Source organism: Lissotriton helveticus, chromosome 5_1 (genome assembly GCF_964261635.1).
Source record: "Lissotriton helveticus chromosome 5_1, aLisHel1.1, whole genome shotgun sequence".
NCBI classification, from domain to species: domain Eukaryota; kingdom Metazoa; phylum Chordata; class Amphibia; order Caudata; family Salamandridae; genus Lissotriton; species Lissotriton helveticus.
This window is the reverse complement of record NC_136065.1, coordinates 619066950-619078431: the sequence shown is the minus strand read 5'-3', so window position 1 is coordinate 619078431 and position 11482 is coordinate 619066950.

The window sequence follows — 11482 nt, the reverse complement described above, 5'->3', positions numbered from 1 at the left end:
ACCATGTTCACCATGGAGAACATACATGCAGCTGTAAACATCTATGAGGAATTTAACAGCAAGGTGTACTAATGATTGCGACCCAGAGGTCTTAGAATTGGATTTGTTGCCACGGACAATGGCAATAACATAGTCAAGGCCATGTCAGACGGAGGCTATTTCAGGGTCCTGTGTTTGGCCCATTGCATCAACCTGGTGGTGCAAGACATCCTCAAAAAGGAAGACATAGTCAGCAACATACTAACCACCTGCACAAGAATCTGCACCCATTTCAGCCATTCTTTTAAAGCCCAGAAGCAACTATGGATTATTCAGCGTAATAATACAACACCAATTAAAGCCCTGATACAGGAGATGCTAACACATAGGAACACCACCTTTAACATCCTGCAACGTCTGTTTGAGCAGTACAAACAGATCAATGACTATGTCATTCAAAGAGGAAGGGATGCAGGTGGGAAAGCTATGACCATGAAAGCGGACAAATGTGGCTTAATCAAAAGCCTGACACAAAAGCTACTCCCTTTTGAGGTTTTTACACAGAAAGTTAGCAAGGAGGACAGTATAATGGGCCAAGCTATCCCATTGCGCATCTCCTACAAGACAAGGTAAAGAAGGTGTCTGAAAGATTCACCCCTGCAGGTGTGAATGAAAACACTGTAGCACATGCCTTGGGTAAGAGCCTAGCTCTGCGCTTGGCTTCTAATATAAGGCTGCAACATGACATAATTGAGTCCAAAGAGCACATATGTGCCACGCTACTTGGTCCACGATACAAACAAATTCTTCCCAGTTTCATCCCTATTTCAGAAGGGGATGTTTTTAAATTCAAGAGGGGGATTGTCAAGGAAGCTGGCGACTTGGAAGAAGAATGGTTGGATCTTCAAGTCCCACTTCACAGTTCTAGGGTGCCGCCTTCAAATTCCAGAGAGGGCAGTCTTGTCTCACAGCAGCCAACAACACCATCAACCAGAACACCAGCAATAACAGCAAATGAAGGAACGGACCCAACATCTGCATTGGATTAGTTTCAATTGGCAGGGCTCAAGTCCAATGCAGAGGAAAAACAGGTAGAGCAAGTGGCATCACAAATGACTATCCATAGAATGTTCCAGGAGTATCTGGAAGATCAGAAGAGGTCTATGTGGATCAAAATTCATTGATTTATTGGTATGGGAAGATGCGCCAATTGCCAGAGCTCAGCAGGCTGGCAATAAAGTATCTAGCTTGTCCTGTCACAAGCGTGTCTGCTGAATGTGTGTTCAGTGCAGCTGGTGCGGTCGTCATAGTGAGAAGAACCAGTTTCTCACCACAAAATGTGGTTAGATTGACTATGATCAAAATATACCACACAACTACACCATTCCTGAAACAGCAGCACAGGAGAAGGAAGAGGGTGATTGGTCCGAATTTGAATCAAATGTGTTAGCTGACCAACTTCTGGGCGAACCACCTGAGTCTGAGCATAAACTCTACTTCCCGGACTAAGTATGCCAGTGCCCCATAGAACTCTTACGATTTTCTTGTTTAAATTTTTTCTTTCTTTGCAAAAAAATATTTTTTTTAAAATAGCTAGAGGAACATTATTATTTTTGTGTAAGATTTATGCTGCCCCACATTTTTCTTATAAGTCACATACATATTGCTGAATTGCAGCTGGACCAGTGTGCATTGAAGAAGCATCCACAATTCCTTCATGATTGTGGGGACAATGCCTGCCCCCTCACATGCCTATTGCCTAATGCTGATCTGTTTTTGCATAGCTTAGTACTAGAACTGCTGCCCCGTAAAATCATTTATTATGTACAGGACTGCCTGCCAATACCCAATTCCAATGTGTTGCCTGCATCAAAGACGATTGAATACCCAATACCTGAACTATCCATGCTTGCCTTGGATTTGATGAGGTAGTTTCAACTATTGCAACAGTGAGTGACTGATTGCGTGAGTGATGATTTTAGTTGATTGATGATTTATGTGGTGGCTGACAGTCAGGGAGGGTGGATGGTTGAACTGTAATATGTGACATTTCTTAAGATGATTATTGATTTGCATTGTTTGGGGCTTGAGTGATGGGTGCCTGTTTTTTCCCTGTATGTGATAATCAGCTCTTTCACGCTTAGGCAGATTTACTTAATTGCAGGAGTGTTCTCCTTTTTTCCGGTTCTTCAGACACCAGGACAATCTCTTTAGTTATCAAACAAAAACCTATGCAAAATACTGCAATTCTGTTTCATTCTCTACTTGTTCTACAACAGCAGTGCACTGCACTCCACGTCTATCTTGCTCAGGTCCTCGCGATTCATGTTGATGATGATGACTGGTCTGGTACGGGGTTACTCGCAGTCGCTCAGGACTGGAGGAGTATCATGGAAGAACTAAGGGTGGGACTGGGAGCTGCAGGAATACCTCATCAACAGCAAGAAGCAAGCAGGTATCGAGTATCGACTTCAGTTCAAAGGTAAACCAAGAGTCTGAGGCCTAGTACGACTCAGCTATTTGGAATAGAGAGAGGTGTTTTTGTGAAATGCTGCTCAGTGTGTGTGTTGGATTTCTGGCAAAAGTGAAACTCTGAGCCGCCCTCTTGTGTTTTTTTGCTATGCCTCTGTGTCTTCTTTTCTTGACAAACTCCTCAGGAAGCTTACCTTCCTTCTGTCCGTCTTTTCAACTCTAAAATACGGTTTCTCTTTTACAATCTGCAGGCCTTCCTCTAGTCTTCTTCACGAATAAAAGGCGTAAGCTAGCTGAGCTCAGCAACACTCCTGCTTATCTACCAGACCAGTGTAGAGAGGCCACAAAGAGAGCACATTCCAGAGGAGAATGCAGACGCACCACTCAATTTTACAATATAGTATATTTTTTCTTTTAACAATCATATTAACTAAGAGAAGGGGTGGGTGGGTTCACTCCCTAACAGGAGACAGAACATTTGGATATGTGGTAAATTAGGTCTCGGGGGCAAAAAGACAATTTGCAATGTATGTATCTGTACTCTGCATGCTCATTCCTTTGTTTCCTTCCAACAACAGGTTGATGGCATTTGATGTGCTGCTGCTTATTACTCTGATGAATGTTGGCCTTTTGTTCTAGTATTTGTCTTTGTCAAATCCTTCCCAAATTCCTATTACCCATCCATTCATCAAACCCTTAATCCTCTTCCCGGAGCTGTGTGATTGTTGAGCTGTGGCTTAAATTACACCATCAATGGATCACACACTTGGTGGGGTGGATGTGGTGAAAGCAATACCAATTTACAGTAGAATCTTTGAAGCAGTAGCCCACATCAGCCCATTACCAACCTGCGCATTAAAAACGATCCATAGATTTTTAAATATAGAATGAAGAACATTAGTCATCATTATCATTAAGGTCTTGTGTTGCCAAACCGTAAATGCCTAACCTAACCCCAGACTTTGAGTCAATTTTTGATAACTTGTGGATTTCAAAAATAATAATGCTAGCTGCACATTAGCAAAAACATACTATTATTGCTATTTATTCTATTTTAACATAATCGGGCATTCTCATTGTGTCATAATTGTCTCATAGTACTCAATTGTTTGTAAATCTTTGATAAATATATATAACCCACTTACTCAGTCTTTCTACTTCCATTTAGTTGCCTACGATGGATAGTCATCAATCAATCTTCAGAACAATCCTACAGTTGGAACTCACCTGGGTGGAACTGAAAGTGGGACCTCACTTGTGAAGTTGTGATGCCTCTTCTGGTTTTGCTGCACGTATATTCAGGTATGACAACAAGTATGGATGTAATTTAACTTAGTAAGAAATAAATTAACTGCTACTGTTTTTTATCTAGATAGTTCAGACCCTTGATGCAATATACCCTAGCTCATCTCATCATGACAGCATTCCCCACAATAGTCAAGATAATTAGAGAAGTATTAGCCTAGACTCTATAACTAAGTGCTACTCTATCTCTAGTCTTAAGGTATAAGCACATAAACAGGCTGCGTAAAACTACTTGAAGGCAGCAGTTCGAAGTAAAATAAAAATAAACTACTCAGGCATACATTTAGATTATAGGAAAGTTTCCTCCTTTATTTATTTACAAAGCAACTAACCCTCTCCAACCAAACAACACGCCCACCCGTCTCAAACAAAACTGGCCCAAACCCCAAAACTCAAAATGTTCAAGAAAGTCTCTTGAGTCCCACTCCCAACTCCCTTACAACCTCTAGACCCAGTCCTAACAAACAACAAATCCCTTCCACCAAAACAAAATATTAAAACGAGGGCATTATGGGCATCAGTCTGGAGATGAACCATGCTCTGCTCCATCGAGGTAAGCCGGCATTTGGTAGTGTCCAGCCACTGCAGGATGTGGTGCAGCAATGGCCTGTTGCCATTCTGGTGGGGGGTGGCAGCAGTTAGCTGGCAGTGACACCGGCGATCGGATGGCCAGGAGGCTGGAGGCCGAGGGGAACAGACTGCACTGGTGCCCGGGAGATGGGCATTGATTTCCTCTTCCTCCTCCCTCCCTCTTCCAGGACCACCAGCCACTTGTATTCCTGCTGGATACGCTCCATCCTCTGCCGCCGCGAATAAGCCACTCTCTCCTGCCTGTCGGGTGGTCTGGCTAGACCAGCAGGAGCAGCTTTATTGAGAAAAACAAAAAAGACAATTTGTAAATAATGCTCAATGCAAACAATTGTTTTAAATAACAGCGTGGCACAGTAGCAGTACATTGCTGGTCCCATGGGCCATTTGAATTTATTTAATGTGTTGATTATGATTAGTAGAATCACAAGGCCATTTTTATGTTTTCTTCTACCCACACATTTTGCCAAACATAAAAAAGCAGTGACTGTGTGGCAGAAAAGTAACAGGTGGACTGGCAGAGAATAACATCACAGGATTAAAAAAAACAGTGATTGGATTATTTATTTCTTCTAAAGGCTTTTCAAGTACCTATAAACAGAGTCAGACATTTTGAGTTGAAAAATAAATGACTTCTATTGATGAGTATGGTATTATGCACTATTGTGGAGTGCAAGTTGTGTGTGGTGCTAAAATAATGAAGCCATGCTCATTGCTAGCCAGCGCCTCTGCTAGTTTGCTACTGGCTGCAGCTGTAGTTGACAATGATCTAATTCCAATGCCCTGCTCTTCGCCACATGCATTTCTCTTTCTGCCCTTCTCCAAAGAGGCTGATAAATAATATATCAGATACTATGCCAGTCACACACCTCAAGTATGAAATGAAGATATTAATATAATATCCTGTCTGCCATAAGTAGACACTGAGAAAAATGAATCTAATGGACTGCCCTACAGGTAAAGGAACGTGTATCCCATATGCCAAATTTGACATAAAATCATGCACTTACTCCCACTTTACTCTGTGGCCTCACCCGCCACCACGCTTTCCAACAAATTCATTTGCTTGTCAAGAACCAAGAAAAGGAAACTTGATTTTCTTTACTGCAGGGGGTAGGGTAGAAAGATTAGACAGGAAGGATAGAGCTTTTGTTATATATATAATCAAGGGGCCACTACACTGATCATCGATTCATCATCTTTGGCTTATTCAGTCATGGTTTAATTCACAAGCGAAAAATACAAACAAGTGTTAATTAATCTGATATGGGAAACCATGATATATGTTTTGGAATTACTTCACATGGGTATTGTATGATTTAAATGTGGCACATGCCAAGAATGGCTTACCCATCATTGCAGATAAAAGAGTCCACAGTAACTCAACCACCGCTGTGGCTGGTAAAACTGGGCTGGGGGGGTTTCACCTCACAGTCATTTTTGATGACGACGATGAGCGACGCCATGACAATAGCTAGTGAGCATAGTAATCGCAAGAAATATGAGACTTACCAGTGCCCATGCCTGGAACTGTACGAGCGACATAAACCAAGTCACAGGGAAAAAATGCGCTACTCAGTGATTCACTATAGTGACAGAAGAAACAGTCTGCAATGGCTTCCTAATTAATTATATGCAAACAAAAAAGAGTGTTCTATGGTACATAGAGGACAACAATTGGAGGAAAGAAAAATGCAAAAAATGCAACTGGCCAAACTCAGGTCAGTTAGTAAAGCCCTCACTCACCAACCTGGTTGATGATATGCTTCATCATTGGGCCCCACTGAAGAGGCAGAGTACCTCTCCAGTGTGCTACGACGCCAGGTCTACTGCGGAGCAGGTTATTTGTGTGAGTGAAGGCATGAAGTGAGACTAATTAGTGGTGATAAAAGATAAAAAATGTCTTAGGTGTATCAAAAATTATTTATCACTTCGTCACTGGGACATTTGTTCAAGTATAGTGTTGGAAAATAGTCCAAAATTAATTGTTTGGTTATTTCCAGAAACTTCTTCTGTCAGTCAACATGTTTCTGATAGATACATCTGCCTTGTGGATTCCTCACCTTGTGAATATCCCCCTTGCGTCAGCAACGTTCGGAATTTTTCTTTGTAGCACGCCGGCGTGGAAGACGTCATAGGAACGCGGCATCGGGCGCGACTCCGTCTGACGTCACCGACACCTTATTAGGCCTTCGTCGGCGTGATGACATCAGTTCCCTTTTTTCCGCGTCGTCGACGGTAATGGTTTCAGGGATCTTCTGTAGTTACAGATAGAGACTTTGTTACTTTTTGTCTGTTACTGTTTCTGTTCTTCGTCGAGGATGTCGTTGAAGAAAACGGGATTCAAACAGTGTGGATCGTGTGCCTGGATGATGTCAATTACCGATCCACACGAAGATTGCTTATGGTGTTTGGGGTCGGATCATGATGTCAAGGGCTGTCGATCCTGTTCTAAAATGAATCGGAAGGCTCTACGTGAATAAGAGGCTAAACTTCTATTAGCCAAAATTAAAGGTAAAGAAGCCGGTAGATCTTCGAGATCAAGATCAAGACACTCCAGATCGAGACCGAAGTCAAGAATCAAAGTCACGTTCGAGGTCGCGCTCGAAGTCACGATCGAGGTCGAGGGCCAGATCGGAGTCGGCGTCGAAGTCAGCTTCTGGGCATGCTTCGGGTTCCTCGAAGAGAAAACATAAGAGGAAGAAGCATAGTTCTCACCATCATTCGGGGTCATTGGACTCTAAGAAGAAGTCTTCTCGGAAACATCACAAGGACTTTGTGTCTCCGTCTCCTGCTGGTGGTACCACACCGGTACGATCTCGAGAACATACACCGGAGCCGGAACTGGATCCGAATCCGGCTTCGGGCCAGTCTTCGGAGCATGAGGAGGTCGTGGAGGTTCCTCAGTCTCCTACTCCGGAGGATGAACTGGAAGGTCAAAAGGATCAGGAGGAACCGAATCCGGTACAGCCTCCTACGAATCCATCAATGGGTTCATACCCTTCCTTTCCTGGTCCTAATCAGGACCCTTCGCATTTCCTAAATGCTATGTATGGAATATATGCGAGGGCAATGTACCCCACTGGAGCACCTGCTGGTCCTATGGGTCCGTTGTCTTTTAACTTGGGTGTCCCCCAAGCTTATGCACCGGCGCCCTTTCTACCTTTTATGCTGACTCCATATCCTTCTTGAATTGGTTTGGCGCCACCGAGGTCATCAACTCCGCGCACGGCTTCGCCGACTCCGGAGCGACCTCGAAATTTGGATCGAGGCTCGACGCCGGTTCCTGTTTCTCTGCCTCCGGTTGTTCCAGCTCCTTGTTCGATGCCGGCTCTGACTCCATCGGAGTCGTTACCGGATCCGTCGACTTCGATCCGTTTGGAGTGGTCGAGGCATAGAGCCCAGCGTCTCTTGGAGGAGAAAGAGTATGGGGAACTTGAAGTGGAGGAAGGTGAACTTCAGGAACATGAGGATTGTTTTGAGGATCTTCATTCTGCAAGCAGTCTTGAACTTTCTCCGGAATGGGGATTACCTGTGGTTTCAGATGCACCCTCTAGGGATGTAGTACCATACCATATGGTAATTAGAAAGGCTGCTGAGTTGCTGAACTTAACTTTACCAACAGTTGAGTTCAAATCTAATATCCTTACAGAAGTTTTACATTCGCCTTCTTCAGTCAGTGAGCCAACTCTACCATTCACTGAAGCTCTGACCGAGCCAATTCTGGAAGTTTGGAAAAAGCCTTTGTCTGCACCTGCGGTGTCTAGGTCGGTGGCGAGACTTTATAGGGTTGCTCCTGGAGATCCTGAGTTCTTGTCATCTCACCCTTCGCCGGAGAGTCTGGTGGTACAGGCTGCTTGGGCGAATAGATCAGCAGGCTCTTTTCCCCAAGTTCCTGGAGATAAAGACTCCAAAAAATTGGATCAAGCCTCTAAGATCTTCTCCTCAGGTAGCATGGCTTTAAAATCAGCAAATGCTACTTGGAAGATATGTGCATGCCCTAATGGACTCGGTCAAACAATTGTCAGCTAAGCTTCCGGAGGAAGACAGGAAAAACTTTAATGAAGTTGTTTTGGACACTCAGGCGGCAGCTCGCCAAGTTATTCAGAGTGGCATGGACACTGCAGACTCTGTGGCTAGAGTAATGGGTTCTTCAGTGGCTACCAGAAGAGCTGCTTGGCTAAAGTCCTCAGAGTTTTCCATTGATGTACAGGCTACTCTTTTGGATTTACCTTTTGATGGGGTTGGCCTCTTTGGGAAGAAAGCGGATGCGGCTTTAGAGAGGTTCAAAGATAGCCGGGCGACGGCTAGATCTTTGGGCTTACAGGCGAAAGGCACGGCCACCAGGAAGTTCAGGGGCTTTGGCAGATCCTCCTTTTTTCCCTTCAGACAAGGACAGCAACAGCAGCAGCAACAGAACCCTCTGTACAAGTCTTATAGACGTAGACAGAAGAGTCGTGGACATGGACGTCAAGCCTCTTCCTCCTCTACTTCCTCCTCTAATACCCACCCCCCACCTACAACAGCAAAGCAGCCCTAGATCCGCCATTCCGGATCATGCGGATCCGGTAGGGGGTCGGCTTACTCATTTTCTACGGGATTGGGAATCGGTTACATCAGATCTTTGGGTTCTCAATCTCGTAGAAAATGGGTATGCTCTTCCTTTCCAGGAGTTCCCTCCCAATTACCCTCCTTGCTAAGGTTATTGTTCGGAGGACCACCTGCTTCTTCTGCAGGAAGAAGTCCTGACACTTTTGAGAAAGGGTGCGGTAGAGGTGGTTCCGGAGCAGGAGAGGGGTCTGGGATGCTACTCCCGGTATTTCCTGATCCCCAAGAAGGATGGCAGACTTCGGCCAATCCTGGATCTCAGGATCTTGAACTTGTATCTGAAACAAGAAAAGTTCAAGATGCTCACTCTTGCGCAGGTTCTTCAAGCGCTGTTGGAAGAAGACTGGATGGTGTTGATCGACTTGCAGGATGCTTATTTCCACATCCCCATCCTCAAGTCGAACAGGAAGTATCTCCGTTTTACGGTGGGTTCGCAACACTACCAGTTTGCGGTCCTTCCGTTTGGACTTACTACTGAGCCTCGAGTTTTCACCAAGGTGATGGCAGTGGTGGCGGCACATCTCAGAAGGTCGGGAATTCCTGTATTTCCGTATCTGGACGACTGGCTCATCAAAGCAGAGTCACCAGAGAAGGTGCTCCTTCATCTGCAAGAGACAACTCAGTTGTTGCACAGGTTGGGTTTTTCGATAAATGTACCCAAGTCTCACCTGGTGCCCTCCCAGCGCAACCTGTTCATAGGTGCGGTACTGGACACTATTGTGTGTCGTGCATTCTCTCCACCTCAAAGGATTCGCGACATACAGGAGATGATTCCTTTATTTTTCAATGGAGCGGTTGTTCCAGTCCTGAAGGTCCTTCGTCTGCTTGGTCTGATGGCTTCTTGCATTCTGTTGGTCAACCATGCACGCTGGCATATGAGGGCACTCCAGTGGTGCCTCCGCAGGCAGTGGTATCAGCACAACGGAGATCTCAGGGAGTCGGTGAGGATCTCCAGAGAAACTGCAGCGGATCTATCTTGGTGGGGCGTGGAAGCCAATCTGTCTCAAGGAAAGCCCTTCCATCTGCCTCCATCGCTGGCCACAGTGATAACGGATGCATCCACTCTAGGGTGGGGTGCTCATCTGGGGGATCTGGAGGTCAAAGGTCTTCGGTCTCCAGAGGAAAGGTTGCTTCATATCAACCTTCTAGAGTTGCGGGCGATACGTTTGGCGCTCAAGGCTTTCCTCCCTTCCCTTCGTGGTCAGTCGGTTCATGTCCTGACGGACAACATGACCGCGATGTTGTATATCAACAAACAGGGAGGAGTGGGGTCGCAGAAATTTTAAAACAGTAAAGCCTTCTAAACCAGGAGTAACCGGGAAGGAGCAAGTTCTCCTCCATTGCACTTTTTCACTTTCTTTTCACTTTTAACACTCACGTCCCTAGGTCAGGGTGAGCCTTAGGGTGCTCATACCGCCAGGGTTTAGTTCACTTTTTATGTCCTGATGAATGCCTGGTAAACTTACACCGTTTTAAGGCAGAAACATGTTGACTGACAGTAGAAGTTTCTGGAAATAACCAAACAATTAATTTTGGACTATTTTCCAACACTATATTTGAACAAATGTCCCAGTGATCAAGTAATAAATAATTTTTGAAACACCTAAGACATTTCTTATCTTTTATCACCACTAATTAGTCTCACTTCACGCCTTCACTCACACAAATAACCTGCTCCGCAGTAGACCTGGCGTCGTAGCACACTGGAGAGGCACTCTGCCTCTTCAGTGGGGCCCGATGATGAAGCATGTCATCAAACGGGTTGGTGAGTGAGGGCTTTCCTAACTGACCTGAGTTTGGTCAGTTGCATTTTTTGCATTTTTCGTTGCTCCAAGTGTGGTCTCTATGTACCATAGAACACTCTTTTCTTGTTTGCATATACTTAAACCGGGGACTAAGAGTGGTTCCTTATCTCTCCCTGCCTCTCTTTTTGTTGTTGTGTTCCTAATTAATTAGCCAAAGCGAGCACCTGATGAATGCGGTTGGGTAGCGACACCTACTTAGCAGAAACTAGAAACTGGATCATACAATAATATACCAGGATACACTTTACTAAACATAACTTACCTTTGAGTGTGAGTAGCATTCTATTCTGCTTTATTTGTAGCATTGTAGAACAAAAACACAACAAATAATTAATACTCACGAGTCCCCGAATCTCAACGCCTAGCAGGTCGACCAGGTCCTGCTCCCTGTTGAGAATGTCAGCCCAGCAGTGCTTCAGCTGCTGGGTGGTGTGTCAAACCTCGCTGGTGAGCCGCACACACCTGCACACCATCCCCCAGCACCGCTGATGCTTCCACAGGGAGTAGCCGCTACGGGCCTGCCACCTGTTTCCAGCACAGAGGGATGGTGGCGCTGCAAAAAAATAAATTTGTGCTGCCACCTCCTCCTCTCCAAAGATCGCCAAGGCTCCACACCAGGGCAGCGGCGTCTCCCGCATGGAAGATGCCCCTCTGCCATGGCACTGGGTGGGGAAATAATAAACTAAGAAGGGAAAGTAAACAGGAAAGAAAGAACGAAAGAAGGA